The following is an 8,612-nucleotide window of genomic DNA, read 5'->3' as shown; positions in this document are numbered from 1 at the left end:
TTGGAATGGTGGGTGTGAGGAACATATGAGGGCGCTGTGGCAGAGCCGGCTCTGCGCCCAACTTGCACACCGACGGGGGAGGTGACATCCATCCTTGGTGCCCTGTCCCCTGGGAGAGCTGTGGTGAGCTCAGCAGAGCAGCGGCTGGGACCTGCTTCAGTGGTTCCTACCCAGGCAGATCCTTCTGTGGCAGCGGTCAGGGGAGCTCTGTTTCTGTGTTGGGAGGAGAGCTGAGGGTTTGGGACAGGGAACATCCCTCTGGAGTAGGTGAATAATAAACTTCCTGTGTGTAAATAAATGACTGTAAAACACAATGAAAGACATTTTAGGTATGATAGGTTTGTTTGGCAGGTTATATTTCTGGAGCCAAAATCTAAATTAACTAGTTATTAATTAATTGATTCTTTTTTTTTTTTTTTTTTTTTTTTTTTTTATTTTTCTGAAGTTGGAAACGGGGAGGCAGTCAGACAGACTCCCGCATGCGCCTGACCGGGATCCACCCGGCATGCCCACCAGGGGGCGATGTTCTGCCCATCTTGGGGCGTCGCTCTGCTGCAATCAGAGCCATTCTAGCGCCTGAGGCAGAGGCCACAGAGCCATCCAAAGCGCCCGGGCAAACTTTGCTCCAGTGGAGCCTTGGCTGCGGGAGGGGAAGAGAGACAGAGAGGAAGGAGAGGGGGAGGGGTGGAGAAGCAGATGGGCGCTTCTCCTGTGTGCCCTAGCCGGGAATCGAACCTGGGACTCCTGACGCCAGGCGTATGCTCTACCACTGAGCCAACTGGCCAGGGCCAATTGATTCATTCTTACTGATTTCAGAGAGGGCGAGAGAGAGAGAGAAACGTTGATTTGTTGTTCCACTTATTTATGCATTCATTGTTTGATTCTTGTATGTGCCTTGACCAGGGATTGAACCCACAACCTCGGCATGCTGGGATAATGCTCCAACCAGCTGAGCTAACCAGCCGGGGCTGTAGTATGTTCCTTTTACGTACGGATATTGCACAGATTATACTTGGTTATGAACATACTGTTCGAGTTTACTGTCAGTAGAAGCTCCTCAAACCAACCAGTAGCCGTCACATGGCGCAGTGCAGAGTAATGCACAAAGCAAGGGAAGGTGGGTCCTGTCTGAGAGGCTCCTGGCCCACGAGATCAATACCTAGGCCCCCTATGCCTCCTGGTACAGAAATGTTAGGGCTTAAATTAAAGGTATGAATGCAAGTTTTATTTGGCTTCCTGGAGCATAGTTTATGTTCAACAAATTAACCTGGGCTCTCTTATCTATTCCTGGCCCTTGTACTTTACTGCTGACATCAGTTTATCCTCCTTCACTCCTAATGATACAACTCAAATAAACCCAGATGGCTTGCAGCACTGTTTTTCAACTGCCAGACTGTGAAAGCTGGATAGAATATCAGGGTGGTTAAGCTATTTTGCAGATCAGCACAAAACTTCTGGCGGACTGACGGCGGTCCGTGGACCAGTGGTGGAAAACCACTGGGTTACAGTCTTCCCTGCCCTCTAACTATCTGTCTCCTCCATTGAACCTTTTCTGCTCCAGGGGTAAAGGTCTCTTGGCCAATCTGAATTCCCAACAGTGCCAGTGTCGAACCCAAAACACAGCAAGCGCTCCGTAAATGTTTGGTGAAGGAACGCTGGCCTCACTGTGTTTGCATGGCTTTGTGTAACCAGGCGGAGCTCCGACAGCTGTGTCTCAGGCATGGGTGACTGTCATTGACTTCCAGGCTGAGCCCATTGTTTGTCTGTGTTTTAGGTTTGGGGGGTTTTTACAGTTTTTTCTCTTAGAAACAAAAATATTGCTTTTTTACTTCATGACGTGCTGCCTGTATTTAAACATGTGGATCTGGACGTGCACATGAACTTTGTGTCTCACTCGTCTACAGTTGCTGCAAGTTGCCCTCTGCCAAAGATGGGGGAGAGGGAGGGAAACATCACATTTTTAGCTGCTTCATCTACCACCTTAAGTATCACAAGGAAAAGTAAGTTCTGAAATCAGTTTAATCAGCGGGTTGTAAGGAAGGAGCTTTGTACTGTGGGGACCACCGTGGGAGTCGGTCACTCCTGGCTGAGTGGTGAGAGGGGTAGCTGAGGCCAAGGAGCAAGGCGCAGCAGGCTCACCCCTGGACACTGGCTCCTGGGCTTTGCCAACAAGGGTGACTATAAGCAGATTCAAAGTAAAGAGACCATGAGCCACTTGCGATGAGGAGTTCACGTCCAGTGAATAAGCGATTCTACAGAAAAAGTTCAAAATGGACAGTGGTTAGCAAAGATAGATGCCACCAGAAAGAGGTCAGGGATGACCTCACCTCCTCCGTTGAATGCGCGAGAGCCCCTGGCAGCGGCTTTAGGAGAGCCACCGTGGCACACAGGTCGCTAGTGGGGGTGGGGGCGGAGTGGAGATGGGGAGATGCGTGTGCAGGCCAACCCTGCCGGTTGCTGCCTTCACTGTGATCTGGGGAGCTGAGGGGGGGTATTCAGTCCACTGATACAGAGTGAGGACCTGTCATGTGTTAGGCAGTCGTTAAGCTCTGGAAATTCGGTCTGAGTAAGTCACTCTCTCAGAGATCTCACAGCGTGGCCAGGAAGACAGCTGAGAAAACAGTTACAACACAGCATGTGAGGGGTTCGAGCGGGGAGCGTGCAGAGGAGGAGAGCACAGAGGCCTGGGGCGACTTGCCCTTGGTTCAGGAAGAGTCACCTTCATCTGAGGCTGAATGAGAATGGACAGTGGAAGAAGGAAGGTGGGTAGGACACGTGGGATAGTGGGGACTGGGTGGGGGATGAGGTGTGGCTGTGGAGGAGTCCGCTGGAGCAGAGGGGGGCCTGCAGCGGTGAGTCCTGCCGAGGCTGAAGCGTAAAGGCGCATGGGAGCTGCAGCAGAAGTGAGACTCCCAAGGGAGGCAGAGTCAGGTGGGGAGAGGCCAGAGCTCTGTCCTGTGGCTGACCACGGAGCTCTGGGCAGCCCAGCCTGGCGGCAGCCCAGCCAGCCCTCTGTCCTAAACACTGAAGATACATACAGTGACATCTGTCGTCCTGAAAGCAGCCCCCTGTCAATCATGGAATAGTGCTGAACCCAGTGTTTCTGAAATGTTTCTGGAACTCTGAGCAGCAGTATACATGGTCAAGTGCCCCAAACCCAAAGAAGCAGAGATCATAGTACAGATACTAGTGATATGTGAGTGCCCACGGGGAGCCAGCACCATTGGCAGTACTGTATGTGTACGTGCCTTCTCACCTCATCCCCCCTGCCATTCATTCCACAGGGGAGGGCACAGGCTCAGAGGTTGAGTGACTCACGTTGTAAGCGACGGAGCTGGCCTGGGCCTCTGCCTGGCCTGGGCGAGAAGTGGCAAGGTTAGGATGGAGAAGAAACAAGAAGTAAAGGTTAAAATAAAAAAAGCAGAAGTGGGAATGAGGATTATCAGTTGTGGAAAGGGCAGAAAAACAGGTCTCCTGACAACAATTGAAGAAAGTCAACTCTCCAGAGTCTGAAAGGATAGGGCATTGGTGAGGGGGGGAGGTATGGGAGAGGAACAAGGGTCCCTCTCTGGGTCTTCCATGACAGACCCTGAATTCCGGACAGCTGGTATTGAACTTCGTCACAGCACAGGAGCAGGGCAGGGACCATGGAGAGCTCCTAATTCAGCGCCTCTCTTACTGTGGAAGTGGAGGCCAGAGGGCAAAGTATCTATGAAGTATCACAGACAGAACAGAGTCATCGGCTTCAGGGAACCGAGTCCTGCCGACAGCGTGAGTGGGGCTGACAGCAGATTCTTCCCCTCCCACCTCCCGGCGAGAACGCAGTCTGCCCGCTCCTTCTGTTTTCATCTACTGATTTTAGAGAGAGGAACATCGACTTGTTATTCCACTTATTTATGCATTCATTGGTTAATTCTTGTTATGTGCCCTGACTGGGGATCGAACCCACAACCTTGGCATATGGAGACAATGCTCTAACCAACTGAGCTACCCGGCCAGGGCTGGGTGGACTCCTGGATTGCAGTTTTGTGAGACCCTGAGTGCAAGACCAGCTGAGTAAGCCATGCTGACTGCTGACCCACAGACATTGTGATAATAAATGTGCATTGTTTTAATCTGCTAGATCTGCAGTAATTTGTTGTGTAGCTTAGGAAACTAATACAGTAGGAGATTATGAACATATGGGTATGTTGTTTTCCCTGATGATAAAGTGATGCTGTGTATGTGTTTCTGTCTGTAAGTAAAAACAGGTGAACGCGTGGGACCAGGAAACAAAGCCAGTGGCCCCAGAACAAGCAGGGACTGTCAGCACTGGTGGTTACTTTTAAGAACCAGAGATGCCCGCCCCAGCGCTCACACACAAAGGCCAGGTAATGCGCAGGTTGAGTGAGCACTGTGTTCTCAGCTCGTACACTGCCCGGATGTCCGCAAGAGAAGACATAACCCAGAAACGGAATCCTTCATTTCTTGGCGATAGATTTTTAGAGGTCCTTGCTTATTTTATTATTATTTAAAAAAAATTATTTATTGATTTTAGAGAGAGGAAGGGAGAAAGACAGAAACATCGACCTGTTTTTGTAAATGCCCAGATTGGGAATCAAACTTGCAACTTTCGTGTTTCAGGATGATGCTCTAACCAACTGAGCTATCTAGCCGGGGAAGCCTTGCTAATTTTAATACAATACTAAGAAGGCAAACATAATTTAAAAAAAAGTTTTTTTTCTATTGATTTTAGAGAGAGAAGAAGGTGGGGAGGGAGAGAGAGAAGCATTGACTCATTCCACTTAGTTGTTCCATTTAATTGTGCACTGTCTGAGTGCTTCTCACACGTGCCCTGACCAGGGATCGAACCCGTGACCTGGTGCTCCAGGACAATCTCGATGCACTTAGCCACCCAGCCAGGGCTGGCAAGCACAAATTTTTAATAATACTAACAGATCAAGTCACTATTTACAGAGATAAGACTGGGTTAATCAATCATAAAAACCCAAAGATGGGTTATGTAATACCGCCAAGCTAGACTTTTAAAATGCATCATTTTAGGGGAGACACAAAATTGTAGAGAACGAAACCTATGTGAAGGGTTTAAGCTTAGAACATCTTTAATCTGATAGTGTTGGGAAGAGCAAACTAGACACAGCCCTAGCCAAGAATCAGCCCATCTGTCACCAAAATGCCTTGATTCAGGTGGTTAGGGATGGTATTCTTTTTCTTTGGGGCCTTCAACCTGGAAAATCTTCGAAGTACATATATGTATATATAGCTGTAACCTAAAAAAGGTATTTTTTAAAAAGTAGAGGAAATAATGACCACCATGTCAATTAAATCCATGATGTTGATATTTAGAGTAAGAAATTGGCTTTGTTAATGCTCTCTGTGCTTTCTAAGGTGTTTGCAATGCTCAGAAGAAGCAAACATGCCATATTTATCACTGTGGGTTGTGTCATTTAAGAGAGTTACTTTAGCCTGACCAAGCGGTGGCGCAGTGGATAGAGCGTCGGACTGGGATGCAGAGGACCCAGGTTCGAGACCCCAAGATTGCCAGTTTGAGTGCAGGCTCATCTGGTTTGAGCAAAAAAGCTCACCAGCGGACCCAAGGTCGCTGGCTCGAGCAAGAGGTCACTCTGTCTGCTGAAGGCCCACGGTCAAGGCACATATGAGAAAGCAATCAATGAACAACTAAGGTGTTGCAATGAAAAACTGACGATTGATACTTCTCATCTCTCTCTGTTCCTGTCTGTCTGTCCCTACCTATCCCTCTCTCTGACTCTCTGTCTCTGTAAAAAAAAAAAAAAAAAAAAAAAAAGAGTTACTTTAATATATTTGCAATTGTTATTTAGATGTGCAGGAAGATCCCACAAAGATTTGTAAAATTTGGTTCATTAGGCCTAAGAGCTTAAATCGAGCATTAAACAGTACAGGGATTGTGGATGTCCTCTCTGTACCAGATGCTCCTGGGACAGTTCGTAACCTAGTCAACCAAGAAGGGGGCTCTGGGATCTGCGTGGAGGATCTGGCCTTCCAGCTGGTGGACATCTTTTACATGGTAATAAGACAGAAGACAGATCATCAGCATCTTGGCACCTTGGTATCTGGATGGGTTTGCAAAAATTACCAAATGAGAAAAGCAAATCGTACAACAAAACATGGTGTGATCCCATATGGGGAGAAAGTCCATCCTAGTAAATTGCATATACATGTAACTAATGGAAAACAGTGACAAGATCCACGCTAGAGCCTTCCCTGTGACAGCTGTGGAGGGGCAGGGGACTCTCAAGTTTTACCTCATGCAGACACTTGGTACCCAGAGGCAGGAGCCACCCACTGCCCTGTTTGCCCCTGACAAAAATCCACTGAAGGAGCTGCAGTGACTGCCCCATCTTCTAGAAGAGGAGACTGCATCACGGGTCTCCTCGTTGGTAGGTCAAGGACATGGAAGACTAGAACCCAGGCAGCCTGGCCTCCTGGAGCCTAGGCTGAATCAGAACGCTGTGGGAGGGCCCTTCCCCCCTCTCTGCCTCAACACCAGTGAACTCAGGCTCCCGTGGAAACGTGCCAAGTGAGGGGTATGGGAGTTCAGAGCAGGGTGGGAAGGGTGCCTCTCACAGGGGCACGGGATCTCGGCTGGTACACAGAGGGGTGTGGACTTGATACTGCGGGCAGCGGAGAGCACTGAGGGTTCTAAGCAGGGAGTGCTGTGAAGCAGGGCTGAGCTAATGGCTCTGAAAGAGGATTCTTCTGATAGTTGGTGTGAAGTGGTTTCAGAGAGACTGGATATGACAGAGACCAGGACCTGCAGTCACAAGCTGGAAAGGAAGGCTGTGTCGCCTTTAAAAGGCAGAATGCACAACGACACCTCAATAAGGCTGTTTAAAAAATGAAGACAAAGAACAAACTACCGGTCCCGGTTCCCATATGTAGAAATATAGGAAGGGCGTATGTTTTCACTGAAACTAACGAGGGCCGAAGGTTGCTGACCGAAGTTTACTTGTAATCGTGAACTCGGGTGATAGCTCAGATTTGGAAGCGGATTCCTCAGGCAGTGTGTATAGTATGTAGCCTGCAGTTGAGAACTCTTCTGCATTTCACACCTGTTCCGATTTTGAACCTGCAGCGGCCACCCTGAAGGACTGCCAGCCGGGGAGCAGAAGCCCACAGAGGAGACCCCGCCGGCCCCTCCCACAAGCCCTTGCTTCTCTGGGCGCAGGCGCGGACACCCCCTCTACACACGGCGCCTGGGCACCTGCTTCCTCCGGGCAGAGGTACAGAACCGAGCTTCCCCTTTTCTTAGGGCTCCTTTGGAAGCGCAGAAGGAACTTGTCCTGGAAAGTCAGGGAAATGACCCACAAAAGCAGACGCGTGCATGATGGTTTCATTTGAGGGGGGCTTGGTCTGTGGAATCCAGGGGGTCTTTCTTGCCAAGTCATAGACAGGGCTGCAGTCCTCACCCCCACTTGTTTCTGCTGACGGTTTTTAGGGACGTAGGGAAAACCTGACACTGGGACTTTGTCTTTGGTGCCTGTTAAATTTTGTCCTCACCTGGCTGTCCCCATTGTCCCTACCTCTGATGGTTACAGTTTTTATCAAGGATCCCCTTGGCAGTGGTATTAAATGAGTAATTTCCCCGAAACTTTCCAGCTCCCCGAGTGAAATCCGGTAGGTGGCGCCGTGAGACTCCTCCTGGCGGTGGGACTCCAGGCTCAGAACCTGAGAATCTTCGCAGCAGGGCAGATTGTGAGGCTGCATTCTGTCCCCCGGGAGGCCGGGAGGCCGGGCCCTGCCCAGTTCCTTCTAGGCCACCCCACCCGCCCGAGATGGCTCCTCTCCCGTGGCTCTTTCCTCCTTCACTCCTTCATGTCGTTGGCTTCTGCTTGTCTTTGGCTGGAGCGTGAGAGGGCTTTTCCCAGTTGGGTCCTCAGGCTCCCGCTCTCCGCCCAGGGGCGGCACACTGAAGCCAGCTATGTCCACAGTGCAAGCAGCAGGTAGGAGCCATCGGACAGGGCCAGGGAGGGTGGGCAGGGTGGTCCTGGACAGGGGAGAGAAGGAAGGGATCTGAGAGGAGGAGAAGGGACGAGGGGACAGGAGGAGGCCCTGGGAGCAGAGGTGGCCTCTCTTCTTCCTGAGGACTCCTGTCCACGGCAGTTTTCTGAACCCCAGGCTCTATGAAGCACTACCCAGAGCCTCGGTTCCCTGCTTCACTCTGCGTCCTGCAGGAGAGCTGAGTTCTGCCTGTTGCTGCAAAGTAGACGAAGGGCTGAGAGAAGGAGGGCCGGCCGGGGCCCTGTGGAAATCACCATCTGGGGGTGGTTTACACAGGTCTTACCCAGGGGGTGACCTTTCCATCTCAACCTGGCAGTGAGCATTTGCTTCCCCCAACCAAAGAAGATGCCTGGTTGTCACCAAATTCAGTGCTCTGTGAATTGTAACAAGGTCACTTCAAGTTCACCGTGGGTTCTGTCATAAGCCATGGTGACAGATTTCAAAGGGAATTACCTTCTGTAAATCTGAGTAACTTCCATTGACAGAGGGAAGAAAAGTTTCAGTTGCAGCACACTTCCCCTGAGCGATACTCCGTGATCACAACCACCACAGCGTGAGATCCCAAAGAACAT

General features: G+C 50.2%; 1 long non-coding RNA gene across 1 annotated transcript; it reads left to right on the top strand.

Annotated features, from left to right (window-relative positions):
- The first annotated feature begins 2,509 nt into the window (after positions 1 to 2,509).
- On the top strand, positions 2,510 to 7,251 carry LOC136376358 (uncharacterized). Its single transcript, XR_010746177.1, has 3 exons — positions 2,510 to 2,762; positions 4,242 to 4,370; positions 7,115 to 7,251. It is a non-coding gene; the product is annotated as an uncharacterized lncRNA (long non-coding RNA).
- Positions 7,252 to 8,612: the final 1,361 nt, after the last annotated feature.

Source organism: Saccopteryx leptura, chromosome 6 (assembly GCF_036850995.1).
Source record: "Saccopteryx leptura isolate mSacLep1 chromosome 6, mSacLep1_pri_phased_curated, whole genome shotgun sequence".
NCBI lineage: Eukaryota > Metazoa > Chordata > Mammalia > Chiroptera > Emballonuridae > Saccopteryx > Saccopteryx leptura.
This window is presented reverse-complemented; position numbering and strand designations above follow the sequence as displayed.